This window comes from Anas acuta, chromosome Z, assembly GCF_963932015.1.
Source record: "Anas acuta chromosome Z, bAnaAcu1.1, whole genome shotgun sequence".
In the NCBI taxonomy this organism is placed as follows: domain Eukaryota; kingdom Metazoa; phylum Chordata; class Aves; order Anseriformes; family Anatidae; genus Anas; species Anas acuta.
Window position 1 is genome coordinate 42,732,824 of NC_089017.1, and position 23,195 is coordinate 42,756,018.

Genomic DNA, 23,195 nt, shown 5'->3' on the forward strand with positions numbered 1-23,195 from the left:
CCCACACAGCTCCGTCACATGGGGTCCATCCATCCATCCCCCAGGAGCAAACTGCTCCAGCACGGGTCCCCCACGGGTGGGGGCAGCTCCCCCCAGACCCCCTGCTCCTGCGGGGGCTCCTATCCACAGGCTGCAGCTCCGGCCCGGGGCCTGCTCCTGCGGGGGCTCTCCATGGGCCGCAGCCTCCTCCAGGCCACATCCACCTGCTCCAGCGGGGGCTCCTCCACCCATGGGGGGGCTGCAGCGTGGAGATCTGCTCCATGGGGGACCCATGGGCTGCAGGGGGACAGCCTGCTCCACCAGAGCTGAGCCAGTGTGTCTCCCTGGCTCAGCTCTGGCCAGCAGCGGGTCCCTTTTGGAGCCAGCTGGGGCTGGCTCTGCTCTGACAGAGGCTATCCCTGCAGCCCCTGTACTGCCTAACTCTTGCCATATAAATCCCATAGAGGGCTGTGGCCAGGAGCACTGAGCACCATTACTCATGTGTCCCCTTGGGGCTGTGGGCAGTGCACTTCTCAGGGTGAGCAACGGGGAACGCTCAGGGGACTGCGGGTGCTGGCTCATGCCTTGTGAGCGCTAGTAACTAAGGTGGGTTACCTGCTGCTGCAGTACTGACCCTGGTCTGAAATGTGTGGCTCCCTGATAGCTCACTAATGTTTATTCTGCAAAAGTTAATTACCTGTCATTGATGAATCAGTAAACCATGTGATTTGGTTTAACAACATGAACGTTCTTTCCCTGTGACACAGGGTTTATTCAAGTAACTGAGCAGGACAATAATTCAGGAAGGATTTTGTAAATTGTGTACACAAACTATCTATATAGCAATAAATAAACTAATTCATTGCATGTGAAAAAATGCAATTTGGACATCCAAGATTATATGCCAGCAAGTTTTGGTATATACCAGGGTAAAATGAAAATCTGAATTTCAACAATGGAATCCTTTTGAAGGGGGGATGCCTGATATCATCAAAATGCACTTTTATTGTGATGGCCTATGGCACTTTTCAAATCTAACTCATCACAACAGACATTTAGGTGAATTTGGCTGAAAAGGCCAGTGAATTTGTTATGCAGGAAAATAATGAGGACAGTTACACAGTTACAGTTTTCATCTCCTGTGGCCTTAGGTGTTTACCTACTGGTCTGCTTAAGGGTAAGCAACTGAAGGAACAAGAAAATGGTAGGTTTTACTCAGAACATGAAATATTTATGACAAAGTTTTTCTTACAGAAAAAGCCTGAAGGCTTCTCTGCTATTTCTCATGTGTGTTACTAGGTTTGAGATGTATGGGTCAGGCTTTTGGCTGTCCCAGAACTGACAAGGGTATAGAATATCAGTTTAAGTTTGAGTTGTCCAAGCTCATTCATCCTTTCTGGCATGTTCCACGATCTTTTATTTTTATTTATTTTTTATTATTTTCTGCCTGGCTGTACCCTCCTCACTAGTATGTTTTTCTACTCTGCCCCTTTGGATCTGCTTAAAAAGGCTTAATGAAGGAGATGATGATGGTAATATTAATTGTCAAGCATGGCAAATCACTTCATTAAGTCCCTTTCCTTGCCTCTATCTTCCTGGACTTTATGCTTTACATTTACTACTACGTTAGTGGTATTAATGTTTATTCTGTGAAAGGAAAAGCTTATCTGACTCAACAGTAGGTTGTTTTAGCATTTGTTTAAATTCTATATGTTGAAAAAGTGTGAATTAAAATAGAAGAAAACAGACAACAAAATACCATTTAGGAGGTGGATATAGGGTAAAAAAATAAATAAAATGAGGGGGTAATGAGGGAATAGTAGATGTAACCTTCTAACTCGAAGTTGAAGTGGTCCCAGCTGTGGCATTGACAGTAGCAGCATTGCTTTTGAAGCAGCAATGCAGATGCAGTGCAGATGATTCACAAGCAAAAGGATGCACAGTTTATTGGTAGAGATAGTCTGGCAGAAAAAAAAAAAAAAAAAAAAAAAAAAAGTATATAAAGTATATACAGTTGAACATACACTGCTTAGAAATAACTTAGATCTGCACCCATATACTTTCTCCTTCCTAATTTATCATGGCTTCAGCATCATTACCACTAGAATTAAGGAAAACATCGTCAATAGTTACAGCATTTAACTATACACGTCCAACTAAAACCTCTGGATTAATATAACTGGTTTATTTTTCATATGCTTCTATTCTTTGGTTTATCAAGGTGTAAAAGTAAATGGTTATCAACAAGCAAACCGGCACTGTTCATGTAGAATTAATGACATGACACTATTGTTTGTAGCAGGGAAAAAAATCCTGGTCTGTTTAAATAAAAAGAACAGTAAAGAACAAAAGTCTTAGATTAAAACAAGGGAGAAATTTAAAGATAAAAACGAATAGGGTATTTCTTTATGTAATAAATCTGAAATTATACCATCCTTTCTGTGAAAGATTCACTCATCTTGGTGTGGCTTTTATTAGCAATGAAAATTTTTCATTTTTTTCAACAATAAAAAACATGCCACATATTAGATTAAAGTGGTTTGCATACTACAGCAAATACATTTCATGGAATGGAAATTCAGTTCCCCTTTATCATTCAAAATATAATTTCTTAGTTATAGCCAGTGATTCCTTTTCTGAACTTTTTTTCAGAATGCGTGTCTTTAGGCTGCAACAGCTACTTAGAGAACAGTGGGAAAAATAAAACAGGTATTGTGAACTTGGGTTATTGACTGTAAAACTAGCCACCTAGCTGGAAATAGCAGAAGAAGTACTGGTTCACATAGGATACAATTCTGGTATGTTATTTAAAACTTCATATAAAGTGTCAGAGTATTACCTTCCTACACTGCCATGCGAAACCATGTGGAGCCCAGATGAGTAATGAATACTAAAATTCCATTTGAAAGGAAGGCCTCTGACTACAGTCATGTTTCTGAAAAAAAAAAAAAAGGAAATGTAATGTTGTAATGTTTTTTTCTTAATCACATATTCCTCATCCCAGCTGGACATTATCTCCTAGGAATATTGTTTGGACAAGTCATTGAAGAGATTTTAAAAATGCCTAAGTGCTATAATAATGTGTTTGGCAACTCATCGGTAGGCAATAATTAATTGTCTTCTGTGAGATTTTATTTCAGGGTTAGGAGATAGTAGTATGAGTCCTGCTTCTTTTCCTGGTCAGAGGTATTTTGTTTGTTTGTTTTGTTTATTTATTTACTTATTTTTTACAGGATTTTTATTTTATTTTTATCTCAGTCCTAAAACAATTTAACAGTCCAAATCCAAATTCTTAGGCTGTTATTTTTATTACTATTTTAACGATACTTTATTCAGTCATAGTGGATACAAAATAAGAATTGGAATGAGAATGAGAATGAAAATGAGAATTAGAATAGTTCAGTTGGAAGGAATGTTCAGAGAGCATCTAGCCCAATTGTTTGACTACTTCAGGGCCAACCAAAAATTAAAGTATATTACTGAGAGCATTATTCAACTGCTTTTTGAACACTGAGAGGCATAGGACATCAGCCAACTCCCTGGGAAGCCTGTTCTAGTGTCTGACCACCCTCACGCTAAGTATTTTTATTCCTATTGTCCAGTCCAAACCTCCCCTGGCACAACTTTGTGCTATTCTCACTTACCTGCCATGGGTTCCCATTGAGCAGAGGCCAGCACCTCCTTCTGCCCTTCTCCTCCTTAGGGAGTTGTAGAGAGCCATGAGGTCACCTCTTGGCCTCCTCTTCTCCAGACTGGATAACCCGAATGTCCTCAGCCTCTCCTCATAAGACATGCCTTCCAACCCTTTTAAAATTAAATTCTGGCAGAGGCACCAGTCTTGGAGCTAGGCATTGATCACCCGTGTTTGCATGTTTCTTTGTCTGTCTCACCTCATTACTGGGAAGATTGAGGAAAACACTGTTTATATCCTTTTGCTATCCTCTCAAAACCCCGAAATCTCTCTTGATAGACATCAGGCTTCTGGTTGTGACATAGTTGGGACCCACATGGAAAAGCAGAAGTGGGTAATAATCTGAAGGGTGTACTACATTTGTACGTTTACTGGTAACATCCCAAATCTTTGCACTGGGAGGGCAGCACACTTCTCTGTAAACTCTGTATAGAGAATCTGGTCTGCAGATGAGGACCTCCCTTCCTTTCAGGAGGGAGTTACCCCTGTGAATTTATGAATTTGTGTCAGAATGGTGTTAAATTTTATAATTGCAAATAGACAGAAATGAAGCCTTTTTGCATCTACAAGTGGATTCCATGGTATTCGGGTGTTTTGTCCTAAAGATTTCTAGAGGATTCTTTCAAAGATACATTTACATTGTCAATACTAAACTGAGACCTGGGTTCTGCTCTTTTATTGGTGATATTGCAAGGGAACAAGTGTTTCTCTTAACTATTAGCTCTTTAGCTCTTCTGTTTACAAGTAACTTTTTTTTTTTTTTATTATTATTATTATTTTAACACCATGGTGCAAATAATAACAGGTTTTAAAGTTTTCTCTGCCAGATTCACCCCCTATGAAATACACTCTGTAGTCTGTTTGCCTTCTGACAGCAGATCTGCTATGATGCAATGTATTACTTAAAGAATGATAAATTCTATTGGTTTTGAAATTTAGTAACCTTGAGCACAATACATCTAGACGGTATGCTATTGTAATTTCATAGTTTCCATGAAGTAAGCTTCCATATGGTAAGAAAGTTTCTAAATTGATCTTTTCTTACAGACATAAAAGACTGGTGGTTGAGAAAGAGAACTATGTTTTTGTTGTCGTTGTTTTCATTGTTGTTGTTTTGTTTGTTTTTAAGAAAGAGAATTATACATGCTTTTGTTGTTTTGTTCTGCTTTGTTTATTTGTTTGTTTTTCAAGTATCACCTAGCCTTTAGTTTAATTTTACAAAATCAAGCCTTGGTTCAACTTTACGAATACTCATTGTGGTCTACTAACAAATCATTATAGACTTCAAGATTATTTATTTACAAATTATTGTAAATTTTGAATCATATTCCAAGTTCTCTTCTGTAGCTACTGTTGATACCAATTGGTGGGATCCCCTGGCTGAGATAAATGGTCTGATTTTGTATCTTATCCAATGCCTGTTCTTTGTGTTAACACCATTAAAAATAAATCTAGAACATGAAGCACACTTGTGCTGCACCTGAGTGCTACTCGATCCTGTTTTCTTTTTTTTTTTCAGTGATAGGCTCCAGTGATAGGCTGTAGGGAAAGTTGCCAAATTAACATAGAATGCTTTTAGAGATTTAGTTTACTTGCAGACAGTTAGGGAACTGATTACTGTGTCTGACAGTTAATCAAATGGCTGAGTGATATTTCCATAGGCCTGAAAAGGATTGTGTAATTGCCTCAGCAAAGATTTTATATGCTGCAATTGCCTCTGGCAGAACAGGCTCTGTTATTGCTTTTTCAAACAAAATGTTGCCTCCTCCCTTGGTTTCAAAGGCAAAATAACACCTTGCTTAACCAACTAAGCACAGCAGTTCTACTGCAAACAAAGATCCTTGTAGGACATTTAAAAGACTTGTTATAGATTTATGATAATCTCTGTTTTTTATTTCTGCAGTTAAAATGCGTCAACAAGAAATCAAGAAGTTCATTTGATCTTCTGCTTTGGAGAAAATTTGTCTGTTATGGTAATCAATTTTTAATTATCCTTTCTGGCACTATAATAACTTGGTGATTAGTATTTCTGACAGAATCCTGGAAGACAATTATGCAACATGAATTATTCAGAAAAGTGAAGTTACTGCCTGGAAACAAGTCACAGATCCATGGTTTTCTCACCTGAAGAGATCTTGCATTACAACTTGACCAGTGCATTCTGTGACTTATTGTGTTCTACAGCAGTTTGAATCATGAATAACAAAACTTGTCTAAACAGTTCTGAATTTTTTTTTAATGTCTGTAGCACTGACATAGCTTTATTGCTTTGTGCAAAAAGATTTGCCAATTATGCTATCGTCTATAAAATTACATATTAAAATGCGAGGGGAAAATCCCAAAGCTTTCTTAAAGTTTTTCCCATGATTTATGTTCAGGCTCCACACCAAAATAAATAAATAAATAAATAAATAAATAAATAAATAAATAAATAATTGAACATTTTAGAGTGTCTTTCTTCTTAATTCCTTTCTCTCCATTAAGTCAAAACTGTTATTTTGTTAGTGGGTTGTTCTTTCTCAAAGTAGGTGCAAAAGACCAATTTCTTATCCACTGACTGGCCAATCCATCAAATCCGTGTCTCTGTTTTGGAGACAAGGATATCATGGGGGACAGTGTCAAATTCTTTGCACAAGTCCAGGTAGAAGATGTCACTTGCTCTTCCCTTTCCCACCAATGCTGTAAACCTGTTGCAGAAGGCCACCAGACTTGTCAGGCACAGCCTGCCCTTAGTGATGCCATGTTGTCTGTCACTAATCACCTCTTTGTTTTCCATGTACCTTATCCTAGTTTCCAGAAGTATATGCTCTATGATCTTGCTAGGTAAGACTGACTTGTCTGTAGTTTCTGTAGTTCCCCAGGTCTTTTTTTTTTTTTTTTCCCCAAAACGCTTTCTGGCATTTTTGCCTGATTTCTGATTTGTTGCAATGCATCACTCCTGAGCTTGGAGGCTGTGATCCTTGAATATTAACCAGCATGGTTAGGCTCCTCTTCTTTGCAAATCTGCTCTCCTGAAGCCCAGGGTACCCAGGGTAATGAGCTTGCTGTGCACTTTACTCACTCCTCTAAAGACGTTGAACTCCACCACTTCATGGTCACCACAGACAAGGCTGCCCTTGAGCTTCACATTCTCCACTAACTCCTCCTTGTTGGTGAGAATGTGGTCCAGCATAATACCCCTCTTCATTGGCTCCTCTACCACTTGGAGAAGGAAGTTATGGAACTCCTGGAACTTCCTGGATTGCCATTGTCCTGCTGTGCTGTCCCTCCAACAGGTATCAGGGTGGTTGAAGTCCACAGTGAGGACCAGGGGTTTTGTGAATGTGAGGCTGTTCTTACCAGTCTATGGAGGGCCTCATCTTATTGATCTTCCTGGTCGAGTGGCCTGTAGCAGACTCCCATTATAATGTCCCCTGTCCCTGCCCTGCCTGTAATTCAGACCCGTAAGCTCTCAGTCAGCTCCTCATCCATTCCCAGGCAGAACTCCATATGCTCCAGATGCTCAATGACATAGAGGGCAACACCCCCTCCTTTTCTCCCCTTCTTTTCTTTCCTAAAAATCATGTATCCTTACATTCTAACACTCCATTCATAGGAGCCATCTCACCACATCTCCATGATACCAGAAAAATCAGACCTATGTGGGTGTATACATCTTTAACTTCTCTTGTTTATGCTCAATGCTATGTGCATTTGGATAGAGGCATTTAAGATGGGCCCCTGATGAAGCTGACTTTCTGGCTGGAGTGGCTGGAGTTCCCTTGTGCTGCCTTTCAGGTGCTCTTCTGCTGATCTGTAATCCTTCCAGAGATTCAGGGCATCCATTCCTGGCACTGGCATCAAACTTATAGGAATATATTAACTTCACTTAATGTACTAAGTAAAATATACTTAAAGTCAGTTCATATAATGAAACCAGACAACTACTAGTGTGTGAAGTTAAATGCTGAGAAAAGACTTTTTTTTTTTTTTAAAGTTTTCATGCAGTACATGAACTTAAAACTATACATGGAAATAATGTGATGAAAAAGAAAAAGGAAACTTGATCCGATTGTCAGTAAACTATGACATTTCTGAGAGTATTGAACAGCCATTCAAGGAATCCATCTGGCATTGGCAAGGAGATTAGCATGGTCTTTGGCAGGGTAAAATACATCACTCCTGGGCATATCTATTCTATTTTTTTTCTTTATTTTTTTGGTGTTCTTGGTGTTCTCCTGCAAATGTGAGTGACATCTGGTCTCCTTTACTTCCTTATGGTCAATTAAAAGTACATACAAGAACAAACTCTGATATCAAATTATATCAACCTCCAAGACCAAGAACAAACTTTGCTATCAAAACTTTGATCAGAATAAGAAACCATGGTTAATCCCACACTCCTTTTATACAGGGACATCTGAAAAACTGTTTCCTAGTGTGAAATTATCATTAGTGAAATTTTCCTTTCTGCCAATGGGATAGAAATCTTTTGCTATCCAAGATCTCTGTTATGCCAGTTCCAAGTTGCAGATTCCATAGCACACACTTCCCAACTCTACTGCATGGAGAAAAATAATCTGAATCAGAAATACACATCTTCTAGGCTAGTGAATTTTGAGCTTCTAATGACAATATGTATGCAAGTATTACTACATCCACTGTAATCAGCGGTTACACAAAGCTAGTTCTGACTGAGAACTGTTTGAGTACAAACTAGCTCTGTTTGTTTTATAAAATACAAACTGAAATGAGCATGAATTTACAAGGCAACAAACTCCCTGGTTCTTAATTTTTGCAGTTCAGAATGCAACTGCTTTAAATTTGTCTAGTATTTTCATTTAGCAGTATAATTATTTAGTTGTTAAATCAGATCAGATGCCACCTTATTGATGTTAAACAGTATCAGTTTTTCCCTTTTGCTCACCATTTCTTTAGAAGGAACCTTGCATCCATGTAATGACTGAAATTGTCATCATGATGTTCACAATCTCACTGGTATGATTTGAAACTATTACAATCCATGGTAACATTACATTAGACGTGGAATATCTTATTGATCCAATGTCTGCCAGGTTCTGTGGTTCTCAAATAAGCTAGAAACCAGGCTGAAGAATCCACATGGAGAACATGGACTCTGCATATTGTTGTGATATGTTTCATGTCCTCCACTCTTCTTTTCTGAAGCAATATGCAATGTTGTCATGCTGATCCCCAATTCTCACACATTCTTTTCATAATCAATCTAAAAGTGAGGCAGACACAATAAGGCTTGTCCTCCATGTGAATTCTGTTTCTTTGATAGTATGTCCTATCAAGCTCTTCAGAGATCATTATTTTCCTAGACTGAATGGGCATTACTGTCATTAGTTAATGCATTTTCAATCCTTTAAGTTGATCCATGAGGAATATAGATGAAAAAAATAAATAAACGGAAGTGGACGTGTTTCTTTGCTCAGTGCTTGTACTAACAGTTATTGTATGACTAAATCTGACAAGAAAATGTGATTTAGCCATATTCAGTTACTTAGGATACACAAACATTATCTTTAGAATATGACTTATCTGAAGTTCAGTATGTGTGATATTTTTATCTTTAAACTTTTACTTTTTTTTTTTTTTTTAATCTTTCTGTGAAACCTGACGTGTAAACATTTCCTCCTAAAATAAACTGTTTCTGTCTTGGCTGAAGACAAGTGAGGGGTCTGAAGTAGTGAAGTCTCAGGGTGAGAATTAACAACATGAAAAACTGGAGGAATTAAGGCTTTATGTAGAAGTGAAAAAGAAAAGGCCTGGAGGCATCATTCTGCAGAAGGGAAATATGCCATTATTGTTGCTGCTGTGGGAAGGCATTGGTTCTGGTGGGACTTACCAAAAGTGGTGGAAAGGAAAGGGATAAGCATGTAGAACATTTATGTTGTACCTTTCTGTCAGTGCATGCTGTGCTTGGGACTGAATAAAGTTACTTAGTAATTAGTCATCATTTACCTGGTATCATATCATTAAAGAGTCTCACAGACAGTCTGCTAGGACCAGGGATTTACATCTACAAACTCTAAAGCTAAACCTGATCAAAATGTGAGAATATGGCAAGATGTCACCCTGAGAGGGAGGAAAAAGGGAAGGCTGTTTATAAAGCAAGTGTATTTGAGAAGCACAAGAAAGGGGTTCGACTAACCACTGTCTCTTTAGTGAGGAAGACTTCCATTTGCAAGTCTGGGCTCATTTAAAAAAAGAAGGGAGGAAGAAATAGCAACTGTCTGAGCAATTCAAAATAAGTAGCATTTTATATGAGTAACATTCACCCTGGAGCTTCGAAACTGTCTCTCACCACTTAATCTGACATGCATTTATTTAGATAGGCTCAGAGATTCACATCTGTAAGATAAACAGAATATTTTTGTTTAAGTGATGAAGGTCATGAAGGATGCATATTTTAGTCTGATCAAGTGAGTCCTTATAGGAAACTGGGGTGGGGTGAGGGGTGGGAGGAGGAGGGAAGAATGTAGGATCTCAGGCAGAAATCAACAATTTTTCTCCATTTAATTCAGTCTTTGGACAAACATCATGTTCTTATATAAACCTGTACAATGCCCAGTACAGTTGTTGCCTCTGGGCCTGGCTGCGATTTAAATAACATAGTAACTGGTAAATCTCTGTTATCAACTTGATTTATTTCATAATAGGCAAACTTACCTCCTGCTCACTGATGGTGGATTTTCAGAGGTCATGTTCAAAATCTTGTCCATTCTTTAGCAAATCCTTAGCAAATATCTCTGGTTAAAATGTTTAGATGTGCACAATAAATTATTGTGCACAGCCCATCCTTTTAAAGTGGTTCTGAAATTTATCCAGAAAAAGGAAGATAAAAAGATAAAAGATTTTCATGTCACTAACGTGGATAGTCAAAAGTCTTGGTAAACAGTTCAGCATATGGAAAGGTTCAGCATGTTTTTTGACAGTTAATGTTTTGTACGTAAAACACTTTTGTTGTCTTTGTTAGGTAAGCAGATTGTGAACAGCATTGCCAATTATATAGTTGGGTCTAGCTGGAAAAACGAAGAGTTATGCTGACTTTCCTAGTCATCCCATTTGAACTGTCTGTTGAATATCTATTTACAAAGCTTTTTTTCTTTCAAAATGTTGCCAGGTCTTTTTATCTGACATCTTTCAAACTACCCTACTTTGATTAGTTTCCATGCTTTCTCTGCACTACAGCATGCATCTTTCATTAAGGAAAAGCCATTTTTGGCATGAAAAGGAACTCCTGCTGTTAGCTGACTTGGAAAACTCTTATAATGCTCAATTACATATGCTGAAGCTTAGCTAGGAAAAATAAATAAATAAAAAAAATAAATAAATTAATGTTATCTAGGCTTATCTGCCTAGATAAGGCTATCTGCCTTATCCAGAGTGCTGAGTAGTACCCTGCTATAGTAATCTTCTTCCTTATTTATCATACATTCAAAAATAGTTCTTCAATGTATGTGACACACTTATAGTGGAAGAAGATCTCTATCGTTAGGAACCGCCTGATAAAATTTTAGGCAAAAATTAGCAATGAACTAAGGAGGAAAAGGATATAAAAGACTCCTGGAATTTCTATATGAACTGAGTAGTTTGAAGTTTTAGTGGAAGATGTGATTGTTAATTTTCTTTGACTTGATGGGAGGAAGGCTAAAACTTTTTACTATTGTTATGATAGACAAAAACTGGTAAGAGTTAAAAACTGCTGATGGGGCTAATAAGCTTTACATTTCATGAAGTATTAAATTTTAACTTATGTTTTGGTGTATAGAAGTATAAATGATAGAAAAGAAAAAGTGTTCAAAGACAATATACATATATATATATCAAGATAAACAGAAAAGTAGCCCTTGAAAGCAAGTGATAAGAATGAAAGAAGATGTGGGTATGTGAAATACTCAAGGTAAAAGTATGAGAATGGCGGAACATTTTTAACAACCTGAAAAAGCATGAAGGGTTGATAAGAAAGTGGAAAATAGATTGATGGGGAAGAGCAGCCTAATTTTTTATTAAAGAAAAGATCTAGTGAGGTACTTGGTTGCTCAATGTGACAGCAAGTATGAGGGCTCTGACAGAAAGCACCACTGAAAATGACAGATTTCACCCGGGAAACTACAGGCCTGTCAGTTTGACCTCAGTGCCAGGGAAGCTCATGGAGCAGATCCTCTTGAGAGTCATCATGCGGCACTTGCAGGGCAAGCAGGCGATCAGGCCCAGTCAGCATGGGTTTATGGAAGGCAGATCCTGCTTGACGAACCTGATCTCCTTCTATGACAAAGTGACGCGCTGGGTGGATGAGGGAAAGGCTGTGGATGTGGTCTACCTTGACTTCAGCAAGGCTTTTGACACCGTCTCCCACAGAATTCTCCTCAAGAAACTGGCTGCTCTTGGCTTGGACTGGCGCACGCTTCGTTGGGTTAGAAACTGGCTGCATAGCCGGGCCCAAAGAGTCGTGGTAAATGGAGTCAAGTCCAGTTGGAGGCCAGTCACTAGTGGCATTCCCCAGGGCTCGGTGCTGGGGCCGGTCCTCTTTAATATCTTCATCAGTGATCTGGACGAGGGCATTGAGTGTACCCTCAGTAAGTTTGCAGATGACACCAAGCTATGCACATGTGTCGATCTGCTCGAGGGTAGGAAGGCTCTGCAGGAGGATCTGGATAGGCTGCACCGATGGGCTGAGGTCAACTGCATGAAGTTCAACAAGGCCAAGTGCCGGGTCCTGCACCTGGGGCGCAATAACCCCAAGCAGAACTACAGGCTGGGAGAGGAATGGTTGGAGAGCTGCCAGGCAGAGAAGGAGCTGGGAGTGATGGTGGAAAGTCAGCTGAATATGAGCCAGCAGTGTGCTCAGGTGGCCAAGAAGGCCAACGGCATCCTGGCTTGTATCAGAAACAGTGTGACCAGCAGGGCTAGGGAGGTGATTGACGTTAGGTTAGACGTTAGGAAGAACTTCTTTACTGAAAGGGTTGTTAGGCACTGGAACAGGCTGCCCAGGGAGGTGGTGGAGTCACCATCCCTGGAAGTCTTTAAAAGACATTTAGATGTAGAGCTTAGGGATATGGTTTAGTTTGGACTGTTAGTGTTAAGTTAGAGGTTGGACTCGATGATCTTGAGGTCTCTTCCAACCTAGAAATTCTGTGATTCTGTGATTCTGTGATTCTGTAACTGAAGAACTATCAACAATTTATTGGAAATAAAATAAAATAAAATAAAATAAAATAAAATAAAATAAAATAAAATAAAATAAAATAAAATAAAATAAAATAAAATAAAATAAAATAAAATAAAATAAAATAAAATAAAATAAAATAAATCAATGCAAGCAAAAAGCAGCTACCAACTTAAATGACTGGGTAAGCTCCTCCCTAAATTTGTAACTGCTTGCAATTTTAGCTGTGACAGATTAACTTTTTTGCCTTTAACTGAGCTCTCTGATTTGTCATGCTTGTTTGTCTTTTGAATATTTTAAAATAGTCAACGGTCACCTACTTTAAGTTGAAGATGTTTGAATATGTCATAGTAGATAATCGAAGTATACTCACTTGAATCATTGGTAACGGTACAGATGATTGCATTGACTTCATTGGGTAAGTAAACAGAAATTGTTGGATCATCAGTTCAGCAAGAATTAAATTGCCACCTTTTGACTGCTTCCTCCTCCCTGAAGTAAACTTGGGCGTATTTGCTTTCACAAAATATGATAATACCCATAAAAGCTAGACATGCTTCACAGAGCAAAAATATTTGTGGCAGCAAATGGGGGTTTTAGAAGAAGGACACAGGCAGGGGAAACCTTTGCCAAGCTGTCAGAAATGACGTGGTATTTGCACACTACAAAGTGGTGCTCAAACTGGTCTGGAATAGCCAACTTCCCACTAATTTCTGGGACACTGGCTATGTGTTAGATTTATCAGATCACTACTAGTAGGGAAATAGATGTAGGTGTTTTGCACTTTGAGGATGGGTATTTTGTATGAGAAGGCAGACTAAGTTGTAAGAAAGACTGTCTTGGGTAAAGGGCAATATGTAAATTTAAAAATAAACTAACAAAATTTGTAATAACATTATCTTCATTGTTTTGGAAAAGAATTTGAAAATCAAAGGGACTTGTGAAATTCATCACTGTGAGGGATAACTGGCTTGTGTTATTTTCCTCCATGGCATGGGTTTGGGGTAAGTCTTCCCTCTTGAAGAATTATACCTTATATACCCCTTATATGGGTACATAGCATCTAGTCACCTTTCCTCAGATCTTCATGCCTGTCATTGAAATGGTGCTTACTCTTATCACAAGGCTCAAACAACCAATGCAACCATTGCCACTGGTAGATGTGGGCCATCACCAGGGTCATAACACCTAATCTGCTTTTGGCAACCCTCCCACATTGCGGGAGTTTCCTCAGGAAGGGACTGAGGGTGTCACAGACCTTGAGCAAAGGTGCCATGGCAAACTAGGATGGTCTTTCCTAAGCACTTTAAATAAACATGTAGGCAGGGAAACTTCATGGTTGACTGTTTTTGTGTTTATTATTTATTTACTTATTTATTACCAACAGGTGGAAGCAGAGAACTCTTTACTTTCTCCAGGGTAAAGCCACAGGATTTACCTTTTGTTTGCATTTAACCTAATACTAACTTCTAGTCTTGATGATTAGTCCTCATCGTAATGACAAAACAAAGCAGGAGCATTTTCTGTTACTTGACAAAGTAGAACAAATAAATTATCACCTCTATACATCACACCTAAGTAGGAGGAGCTCACAGCTAAAATCTGGATTAGTGCAGCTCTTAAGTATTGTGTCATGACTTATATTAGTAGAAAAAGACTAATTTCACAACCACATGGTCTGTAATGGATATTTTAAAGAATGCTTCATAACCAGCTTTTGTTCTAGTAATACCGAGGATTTACAATTGTCCACAAAATGAATGACAGTTCTAAAAGCCTGATCTAGAAATCCCTAGTCCTGTTTTGCAGTTCAGCATGAGATGGAAATATTATTGCTCATCTTTAATTTCTTCTCCTCTATTTATGCCATGCATTTCTTTATCTGAGACATAAAGAAGGAGATTTTCTTTTTTTTTTTTTTTTCTCTCCATATTTTCTTCTTCACACATGTAGTGCTGCTTATGTAGGATTTCCTTCAATAATCCATTATATATGTGATCTATTTGACAGAGATATTTTTGTAGAGGACTTCTTGCATATTACTTCTGTTTTCAAAAGGCTGAACATCTTGCCAGTTTTCAGGTTCAGTACTTAAAGTGTTTTAAAAAAGAGATCTCAAATTTTAGAATACCCCTACACCCTTCCAAGGTGGTTATATTCAAGATGGTTACCTCTTCAAAACAGTGTTAATGTTGCTTAATTTCAAATCCAAAAAAGTGGAATGCATTTTTCTTTTACCTGTCTTATACTGGGGACATGATTCTGTTTTCTAATATTTCCATCTATAGATGTGCATGACTCTACTCGATTCATAAAATCATCCATATATGTGAAAAGGCTCTTATACATGGAAGAAAAATGTGTCCAATAAGATTGAAAACAAAAACACTATGCAGAGCCCACAACATCCATGAACTGTAGATCACTATCAGATATGAGTGTGTCAGCATTTGGCTGTCCTGCTGTTTGCTATCTGCTCTTGAACAATGCTGGAGACAGTGCTGGTGGGGGTGGACTTTTGGTCTGAGCTTTTGTAGGTGTCTTCCTGACCAGATGAAGTTGTTAGATCAAGAACAGAAATGGCAGATGAATAACTGAACCTTCTCTTTATCTTTGCTACATACAGACAAACAAATTAGTTCTGCAAAGCCTGTTGGCGACTGATATTGAAGGAATTTATTTGAGATGACTGTTTTTTTTTTTTTTTTTTTTCTTTTTTTTTTTTATGAATGATCCCTTTCTAGAAAAAGAACTTACCTATGTTCACAGTGATAAACTAAATATTTAGTACTGCTGTATAAAGTAAAACTGCATTTTTTTAATAGAGTTGATATTTTACCAGTGTAATTAATATTTTCAGCCTCTTATGAAACAAATCAAATTAAATCTGAATATAAAAAATATAACACCTTAACACTGTCAGTAACCAAGAATGTAAGCCACATATTTGAGTTTTGATTCGTCAGACTAGATTGTTGATAAAATATGTATGATATAAATCTCATTTCAACCAGAATGTAAGTGAACTTTATCCTTACACTTTCTTACATATATCTAATTCTTTTTATTCTTATGCAGTAGTTAAAGTATGCCTTTTCATAAATGCAATCTTTACACATTAAGTTATGGAAAAATGCATTCTGAAACCCATTGGACCGATCAAAAGAAGAAAGAAATTTTGAGGTTAAAGTTCATAAATTAATTTAAGAAAACACTGTGATTTTCCTTGAAGTAATTGTATAATGGATATAACAAGAATGGGAAGTGAAGCTGATGAATTAAGCGAATGTTAAACATCACTACATTAATAACATAGGATGGTGCAGTTTTTCTGATATTTACCTATATTTCAATTGAATTACACCTCACTAAAATTCAAATCTTCTTCTAATCATCCATTATTCCATTTATATATAAATATACATGTGTGCCCACATTACTCAATAATAAGAACAAACTAAGAAGTGTTTAAAAACAACAAAATGAACAAAACCCACAACATGAAATCACTGAACTGTATTCAGCTTAACTGTAATTGGGTATCTGGGAACCACAGTCCTCAGACCCTGAGGAAGTTTGGCTTGTGATAAAAGAGAAAGGGAGAAGACAACCTTTTATGATTAACAAGAGGGGAAAACAAAACAAAACAAAACAAAACAAAACTGCTAGAAAAACAATGTATGGTTTGGAAAGTCTAACTTCATAAAAGCATGATGTTCAAAGCTACTGATAATGTCCTTATGCCCTTCCCTCTGAAAGTATTGTTTTCATGTGCTTTTATTTACTTCTGGTTCTGGGAAATAGGACAGAATGGAAATACATGCATCGTGGTGGAAGAAAAGAGTTAAGGCTTTGTCTAGAACAGCACATGTCAAAACCTGTTGTTTCCAGATCATGAAACTCCTTAATATTCTGACCTTTTCATCCAGAGTTTGCAAGCAAACTGAATGTTTTATTTTGTGAAATGAAAATATCAGAAAAATGGATTCCAGAGTATTGAAACAATTTGGATCAGTTTGACCTGTGTCTTTACTGAAATGGAAATGTGATGGCACTTTACCAAGTTTTACAGTTTGGGTATGTTCTGTTTGCCCTCCAGTCAGATGCCATCTGCCAGATCACACCCTGATGCTTTGCCCCAAGGGGAGGACTCTGCATCTTACAGATACCTGTGGGACAAAACCTGGCACTCATGGTTTAATAGTTAAACAGGTAACAACACTGCCTTTGAGATGTGTTTTTCTTCATGGTGGAACTGTTTGTTGATCAGTAGAAGTGGTTCTTTAGCTATATAGGTGCACACTGTAATTAACTGTAATGACTAGGAAAAAAAAAAAAAAAGAAATTACTACCTTCAATTGTGAGTATGGAGTTTGGGGCCTTTCAGAGTAGCTACCATTAAATTTTATGAACTTGCAAAGTAATGGCGCTTTAGAAACACCCTTTATGTTATAAGCAACAAATAAATATGCATTAGCAGTTCACTGGCTAAAAAAGCAGTATATATAAAATAAAATAAAATAAAATAAAATAAAATAAAATAAAATAAAATAAAATAAAATAAAATAAAATAAAATAAAATAAAATAAAATAAAATAAAATAAAATAAAATAAAATAAAATAAAATAAAATAAAATAAAATGCTACCTTGGTTTTACAATTGGGACTGAAATGCAAAGACTTGCCTAAGGCTACACACTGACTATCTGGTAGAGACAGCTCTTCCAGTCCAGTGCTTTAATTACAAGAACAAATCTTTGTTTCATAAAATGTGGACTCACCTGAATCTCTTCAGAGAGAAGTAAGATTGATCAGAAATTCTATCAACTTTCTGATACTTCCTTTTTCTGATAGGGGTGCAATCTCTGAAGAGCATCTTCTTTTCATTCAGCTTTTGCCTGATATATAAATAAAAGGATGATAATAAAATGATAATTATATCATTTGTTATTAATGTGTAAGTTCTAGAGAAAGGTCCTACAGCTGTTATTTTGTTTAGACTAGCACTTAAAGAATCAACAGCTGCAGTTAATATCCACAAGAAGCTGGTACAGTTTTTATAAGAGTAAAACCTTACTTGGTGTTATGCTTTGATCCTCTTCATCGAGTCTGCAGGTTATAAAATACCAGTATCTCCTTTACAAGTTTCTTGTAAAGGGCACTTGTTATGTATGTTTCTGTATGTGATTTTGAATGCTTCTTGTTTATGGATTTGTTTTCTACTTAAGCCTCTTGAATGATGTTTAGGAGCAATATTATTTCTGGGAGGATTAGAATTGTTTGGGCACTGAGCTATTAATATTTGTTCTCAAACATTAGTATTTCAGTGATGAATCAGTTCAGATAGCATTTTGTGAAGATGTTCAGAAGTACAAGTTTATTCATCTAGTGGTTTATGTTCAAGAGAATAACATTCTTTTGGAAGTATTTGCCATGCACAGAGTACTGGATTGAACCACTACATGCTTAATTTAATTAAGACTAGAAACAGGTAAAAATAAAATATATCCAGGGGAATAATTACTCTTTGGAATTAGAATATAATATGCTTTAAGGGATTCTACTAAGGAGTTAGAAAATGCAATTTAAAAAATATCAGCTGGGAATATTAATAAAGCAAAAAATTTCATAAAAGAGGTTGCATAACTCAGTAACTTGTCCACCACTGCGGTTACATTTGAAGCACTAGTTGGAGTCAGATATTGTCTGTTTTTCTCAGTTTTACATAGATATTTTCATATTTGCAACCTTTCCTTGAATACTCTGTGCTAGGCCTTCATTATTTGTCAGGAGAAGACATTGTAGTTGGTCGCAATACTTTAACAGTGAGCTTGTGAAAACTTTGTGCAAACCAAAATCAGTTATTTGCATACCTCCCTCTGAAAGCATATAAATTATGTGCTAACCAATGGAGCTGTCAAATTACAACATTGTTTATCTAGGATGATTGCTTATAACAACAATAATAATTATTTTTAAGTCACTTTTCACTAAGGAGAACCAAATAATAGTTTTCAAAAAGTGGTAGACTAACGAAAATTTTGCTGTTTTTCAAGCCATTGTAGAGAGCTTGATATATCTGTGCACTGTGAGTTTTCTGGAAGCGTAATAAATAATTGTTACCTAAAATTTTGTTAAAATAAAATCTGACTACATGATACAAAATTCTCCTGGGATTAGGTAGTAGAGAGGTAGAGTGTCTGAAGCAGTAATACAGATCTGGCCAAAAAATAAGATTTTACTTCTAGTGTGCAGACTTCCACTGAATCTGGTTCCCCTCAGATGTTTGTTGTGAGGGGGATCTTTGTTTAGTCGTCAGACTGACTACAAAGATGGCAGCAAAATGAAATACAGCAGGACATTACTAGCAGAAAAGGAGCAGAATAAAATCCTTTCATTTTGATTTATTAAGTTAAGTGATCGACAAAGTCACCATGAATAGTAGTGTTGCTCTGTGACCGCCTCCCATCATTTCATGCTGTGAGAATGTTTTTTTGTCAAAGGTTCTAATGTTTACTTTTTTTTTATATATATATATATATATAACTACTAGAATTTCAATTTGATTAAGATTTTAAGCACCTAATCATACTTTCTTTTGAAAAAGAGAGATAGGAACCAAAGTGACTGTTATCAGTTTTCCTTGTCTGATATTCACACGGTCATCTTACATATTTGAGCCTTCAGAACAATGGGATAGGTAATGATTCAAGACCCTTCACAGCTGCTGAATGTAATGAAATGCAGAATCTCAGTAGCTTCTAGTTTTTAATTTCAATAAAAGTTTATATTTAGAAAGACAGGCCTAAGAATGTAGAAGAGAATACAATGATTTTTATGTGTCACATGTGATGGAGCACGCTCCATCTATGCTGAACTAGTACTAGAGGGAAACCACACCTTCATTAGACATAGTGCAGATAATGGGTCACTTATTCAGAAGAAATGAAACATTTGTAAAGGCTTTATTACAATTATTATTGTTTCTTGTGCAAATTATAAAACATATATATATACATATAACTTTAAATATCTAGAAAAGGTTATAATCTGTCTGAGCACTACTTCTAATGGTTCTGAAGTAGTGTTCGTTAGTTATTTGTGTGACAACCTTATATGTCTTCTAAAATAAGAAATGTTTTACTTTGCTTTAAGAATGACTTCGTTTTACATGATATATTGTTTATAAAATGAATTTGTTTTAAAGGTAAAGAGGCATCAGAGCTATCTGTCATCTTTACTTTAACATGACAGTTTCTGATGTGTAAACATAACTAACATAGTGGAAAGCTAGCATATCTCCTGAACCATTTAGATGATTCTTTGCAAGGCAGCTGCCATAAGGTGTGTGATTTTTCCACTGCGCTCTTCTTCAGTCAGTTCCAGTATTCATCATTGGTTCACCTTTAATAGAATGTCTTCATTATAATTTCTTGTCACCAAGCTTTTCCTCTCTTTCTATGCCAGCTTGTGCCAGAGAGGGTATATAATGCCTGTGCATTATGGATATTGTTTCCCAAAACATATAAGTGAAAAACAAACAAACAAACAAAATAAAATAAAAAACGAAACAAAACACAGATTGCAGCCCTTAGTGTTTAAACAAAGATACAAGTTTTGCAGAAAGGGGGGTCACTACAGGGCCCAGAGTTCTTTGTGGAGCCTACACAGGCAACTGACCATGTGAAACAGCAGTGTACGTTTCTCTAGTAAAACTGACTGCAGTATTGCCTCGGGTGTAAGGGAACAGAATTTACATTGCTCTGCAGTAATTGCCTGCAGCCTTCTGCTTGAGACGGCTTCAGCTGAGCACAGCACATCAATTTTTCTGTTACAAGCTAGCTAAAAAGGAATGAATGCATGTGTGGGTGCTCTGTCAACTGAGGTTGTCCCCTGAGGTTCTTGCATCCTCTTAAAAAATTTAAATAAGTAAGAAAGTGCTAGGTATGCCACGGGTGTGGAGAGCAATCACTCTATATCTAGTTACACTCGGGGTCAAAAAATAAGTGTTGTCAGGAAGTTTGTTTTCTTTTCTAGAACCGGCCATACAATAAGGCAACTAACTGTTGCTTAAATTCAAAAGACAGTGTACAAATTTAGTCTGCAGAAGTTCTTGATTTGTTTCATTATATAATTTCAGAATGTTTTTTTTCTTTTGTTTGTTTGTTTGTTTTTTGTTTATTCTCATAAACTACACGATATATGATTTTCCTCCGGATTTGCATGTGTTTCTTCTACTGACAGCATTCAGCTCTATTTGCAAAAAATCTCCTTTAGAAGGTTTTTTTTTTTTTTTTTTTTTTCCTTCTGAAAGGTCTTTGTTGAGTCTTTGTTATTAACTCATTTGAGTAACTGGTTGACTGCTGAAGACTGTTTATCTTTTCTAATATATCTCTCCTGGTATCTACGGAAATTCTGGTGTGTCCTGATAGCTGTGTGGAAGCACCTAGGGAAATAATGCAAAAGTTTGCATAGCAATAAGGTGGTACCCTGTGGTGGTTTTAATCAGGTGGGCAGCCGAGTTCCAACAGAGCCGCTCTCTCACTCCCCCTTGTCAAATGGGAAGGGGGTGAAAATATGATGCAAAGCGCTCAAGGGCTGAGATGAGGATGGGGAGATCGCTCAACAATTATCGTGATGGGCAAAACAGACTGAGTACAGAGATAGTAAGATTTATTGCCTATTACTAACAAGCTCGAGAAGTGAGAAATAAAGGAAAGAAACAAAAAAAACACCTCCCCCCCCATACACCTTCTTCTACCTCCTCCCCCCCAAGCAGCGCAGGGGAATAGAGAATGGGGGTTGTGATCAGTTCCTAACACCTTAGGAACGCAGGGTCCCTCCCTGTCCCTGCTCCCCATGGGGTCCCTCCCATGGATGCCGTCCTTCCTGAACTGATCCTGCAGGGGCTGCCCAGAGGCAGCAGCTCTTCAAGCACTGCTCCCACACGGCTCCGTCCCACGGGGTCCATCCATCCATCCCCCAGGAGCAAACTGCTCCAGCACGGGTCCCCCACGGGTGGGGGCAGCTCCCCCCAGACCCCCTGCTCCTGCGTGGGCTCCTCTCCACGGGCTGCAGCTCTGGCCCGGGGCCTGCTCCTGCGGGGGCTCTCCATGGGCTGCAGCCTCCTCCAGGCCACATCCACCTGCTCCAGCGGGGGCTCCTCCACCCATGGGGGGGCTGCAGCGTGGAGATCTACTCCATGGGGGACCCATGGGCTGCAGGGGGACAGCCTGCTCCACCAGGGGCCTCTCCCTGCACAGCCCGCAGGGGAACTGCTGCTGCCTGCCTGCAGCACCTCCTGCCCTCCTGCGGCCCTTCTCTTGGGAGCTGCAGGGCTGCTTCTCACTTGTCACTCTCTCCCAGCTGCTGTGTGGAAGTGTTTGTTGTTGTTGTTGTTGTTTTGTTTGTTTGTTTGTTTTCTAAAATACTCTCTCACAAACGTGCAAAGAACAACACTTACTGGCTCGGTTCTGGCCAGTAGCGGGGCCCTTATTTAACATGGGGCAGCTTTTCTAGATTCTTTTCACAGAAGCCACCCCTATGGCCCCCTGCTACCAAAGCGTTTCCACGTAAACCCACTACATACCTCAAAAATAAGAACCTATTCTCAGTTAGACAAATATTTACAAGGTACATGTTGGAGCCAAATGTTCATTGGCAACATCCAACCTCCATTTCAACTCAGTCTGAGTAATAAATTCTTTTCTGTTAACTGTTTGTGTGAGACTACCTTTTAGTCTCACCAAACCTCCAAGAACCAGTTTCAATTTCCTTAAATGTACTGGATTTACTACACATTTCTTGTAAGGACCTTTAATTTCTCCACCTTCCTATCGATTATGCATAGCACAGAACCCTCTATGTTCATAGCACGGAACCCACAGACAAGATGTTTGTTATTCTGATTTTGTATTCAAACAGATCAATAGGTTTCATAGGACTTGTGTCACTTGATTGGAAGAGCAAGGAGTGCTGAAAGAACTCAAAATCTGGAGGATTCAAAAGATCATACTTTGTGCCTCAGAATGTGGATATATTTAATGAAAAATTTACATGTCTAGAAACATCTAGCAGTAGTAGATACAGTGATATAGTCTGACTTTTGGAAGCTGTGCTGTAATAATAATCGTAGAAAACTCTGTAATCTCTAGTAAATAGTAAAAGTTTTATTGGTATCATTACCCTTCTCAGCAATGCGTTTTACTTTGCCTTGCTGATGGTGTGTGAAGTTGTATGTATATAAAATACATAAATGTATACAAAGCCTTGGTATGTAACAATGACAGTGTTGGTTAATACGGTGTGGAGAAGACAGATTATTTATTTATTTATTTATTTATTTTTCTT